Source organism: Chiloscyllium plagiosum, unplaced genomic scaffold, assembly GCF_037043375.1.
Source record: "Chiloscyllium plagiosum isolate Xiang-an unplaced genomic scaffold, Cpla_swu_hap1 HiC_scaffold_33, whole genome shotgun sequence".
Classification (NCBI taxonomy): Eukaryota; Metazoa; Chordata; class Chondrichthyes; order Orectolobiformes; family Hemiscylliidae; genus Chiloscyllium; species Chiloscyllium plagiosum.
In genome coordinates, this window is record NW_028270171.1 from 49,279,222 (window position 1) to 49,282,789 (window position 3,568).

A 3,568-nucleotide genomic window follows, 5' to 3' on the forward strand; every position below is an offset into this window, starting at 1 on the left:
GCTTGCCACCTTTACTGCTTTTGGGGCAATGATATCAAACTTCCAGGTTTTGTGTCTGTGCTAAGCAACAAGAAAGCATAACAGCGTGTGAACCTAGATGCTCTGGTTGAGGGGCAACAGGACTAAAGGCAGTGTCATGTAGGACAAAGATTCTGTGAGCCTTCAGTTCAGGTAAAAGTGACGATGCACAAATATCCAGTGAGCAGACTAGAGGTGCAGTCGATGAGTTGAGGGTGTGTCCCTGAAAACAGAGTCGTTACAGCAGCGTTGCAATAAGAGTTGTCGGTGCACTCTGAGATTCAGCATTGATGCGCAGAAACAGACTATAGTAGGTCGGAGATGTGTTGTGATGGAATAGTGAGGCTGGCACATAAAAGATGCCAGCATTGATGGGTGTGGAGTGCATGCATCTTCTGTCTGTGCAGTGTACCTCGAGACGATAAAGTTCAAGATACAAGTCTGCAGGAGGGAGGGCTGAGGTGCAGTTATCAGTTACCAGCTCTGACTTTCATTTCAAATACTCCATATTGAGTTTCCCCACAGTGGGAGCAAGGACACGAAGCTGCAAATTGATGAGAAGACAGCTGCATCGTCTGTTGGTCATCGTTAATTATTCAATTAGCATCTCGCCACTCCCGCACTAAAGGTTTGGCTTCAAGAATAAAATATCTCAAGAACAGCCCCTTAAGCTCAACAAGCCTGCACTGACAGATGATGCCTTCTAAACTTAAAAAGGAAGTTTTTGCTTCCGCATGTTCTATGCCATTCCATTCCACACCGACTCATCTCTGTGTCAAGATATTTCTTATTAGTTGTTATTTTATCCTGTTCTCGTCTAGCGGTGCACACCAGGCACTTTCACATGCTGTCTGGAAAAGAAAAAGAAAATATTTTCCTGTGAAACTTCCATCAAACTATGCCCCTTTTTACCAAAAATCTATGGCCGCAAGTAATTGATATTTCTGGTCTTGTATAAAGCCTCGAAGTATTCTTTTATCTGTGCCTTTGATGAATTTTTACATGTCTATCAATATACCTCGCAACCACTGACGACAACGTAAAAACAAGCCAAGTTTCTCCAATTTCACCTTATGGATGAATTTGATAGTGTGACCCGTTTTACTTTTGGTAGCATGTTTCCACTGAGCGACTTCAATCTGCCCTCAGAATATTTCCGACTGCTCTGATTCTGATTTACTGTCTCGTTATTGTTTCCTGTTCAACTGAATGAAATTTCTTCTCGCTTAATATAATTGTTCTGTGTCATTCTTAAACTCCAAGTCTTAGTACAGCTTTGTCCTTTGTAATACTGATGTTTGAAACAAATGAATTGAGATCACGATTCCCTAAATATTGTCCTTTTTCAACCAGATGGCAATGGCAATGAGCGCGGAAGGTGCTCTCCAGGGAGTGCCATAGCACAGACACATAATGGGGAGTGTCAACATGTTTGAGTACTGTTGGAGTTGTACTCATTCAGACAAGTGGAGATTGTTCAATAATATTCCTGACGTGTATCTCGGTGGTAATGGACAGGAGAGAAGTTACGAACTGCAGGATTCTTAACATCGGATCTGATGTTCTTAACATAGCAGCCTTATTGTTTGAATAAACCTGAACATGTTAGTGACAATGGATTCAGCAATGGCAATGTCGATCGATGTTGAATAGCAAAGTTTAGATGTTTTATGATGGTCATTGTTTGACACTTGTCTAATACGATTGATTCTTGCCACTTCCCAGCCCAAGGCAAAAGTGAGGACTGCAGATGCTGGAAACCAGAGTTTTGATCAGAGGGGTGCTGGAAAAGCACAGAAGGTCAGGCTGCATTCGAGGAGCAGGAAAATCGACGTTTCGCGCAAAAGCCCCTCATCAGAAACATTCCTGATGAATGGCTTTTGCAATGTCGATTTTCCTGCTCCTCGGATGCTGCCTGATGTGCTGCGCTTTTCCAGCACCGCTCTGATCAACACTTCCCAGACCAACCATGGCTGATGTGCAAATGTTGCTGTAGTTGGACTGATCTTTGGGTCTGAGGAGTTGAGAATTGTAAACTCTTGTGCAAGTCTCATTTCATCTGACCGTATCAAGGAGCAAGCTTTCAGACAGCTGGTTTTACAAAGTACCTGCTGCCTTTATTCATCCAGATATCAGTCGGGTTGTAAGGCGCTGTCGCATCATTCTTCGTGCAGTGAATCTTGTAGATGTAACATGTTGCGAGTGCTGAGCATCAATGGTGGAGGGGATGGAAGATCATGGAAGTGATAGCCATTAAATGGGCTGGTTTTGTCCTGTACTATTAATGGGATGTAATCCATCAGAGGATTTTGGGAGTTAGGATGTGAGCTATGCACTGCAGAATTCCTGCCCTCTGACATCCTCTTGAAGACAATTTTATTTATGTGGCGAGTCCCTGCAAGTTCATGTCAATTATAGAACCCAGGATGCTGATAAACACCGTATTGGGGACGCAGTGATAGAAATGGTATTGAAAGTCAAAGACGGTGGTTTCATTGTTTGTCGTCTTATTTGTCTAATTTTTTTTGTGTGGCCGGAATATTACTTGCAATTTCTCAGACTAAACCTGGATGTTTTCCAGGTCTTGTTGCATTGAACGTGGTCTGTTTAGGATTGGTATAATCAGTGAACAGTCACACTCTGACCTCATAATGGAGAAAGGGTCATTGAAGCACCTGGAGCCTCGGACACCCGTTTTCCTGAGGAATGGCTGCAGAGCTGTCCTGGAGTTCGATTTGCTGAACTGACAATAACCAGATATTTTGGTCGTGATGCTTCTAAACAGAAGAGTACATTCTAAAGGTTCTGATTAACTTTCATTTTAGTCTGTATCCTATTGTCACACACTCTTTAATGGTGCCTTCATCTTAAGAGAAATTAGTCTCACTGCTCCTTTGGAATTCCATTCTGTTGAACTAATCTTGCAATGGGGTCAGGAGACGCGTGAGCTTGACGGGACACGAACTGAAAGCATCTGAGCTGGTTGTTGCTGATTGATCACATTATTGCTGAACCTTCCTTTACATTGACATGGTACACCGTACACCGATGGGTCAGGGACTGGCTGCAATGCAAGTGTTGTGCTTTTTGTGTACAGGACATAATTAGGCCATTTATAACATTGTTGGGAGAGGGCAGTGTTCTTGCTGGAATGGAACAGGTTCACAAGAGATGTGGTAACCTCTTAAGTAAAATCACAGTCCTCAATGTTTCCAGCCAATTCCTGAAATTGTGTGGAGTGAATTGAATTGATTGAAGTTTGGGGTCTGTGATGCTGGGGTCCCCTGAAGGAGGTCAGCATGGATAATCTATTTTGTCCTTCTGGTTGAAGATTGTTTAAAAACATCTGCTTTGTAGTTATTTTCAGGTGTGCTGCACTCCACCAAAACTGGGGATTTCATTGTTGGAGAGCAGTCTCCACTTCCAATGGTTTGTTAATATTTTGCTATATTTTATGAATAGAGATGTCAAACCCGGAGAGATGGATTGGAACTATTTGTTGTGTGATCACTGAGCTGTCCATCACTTGCTGGTATGCTGTTTTACATGC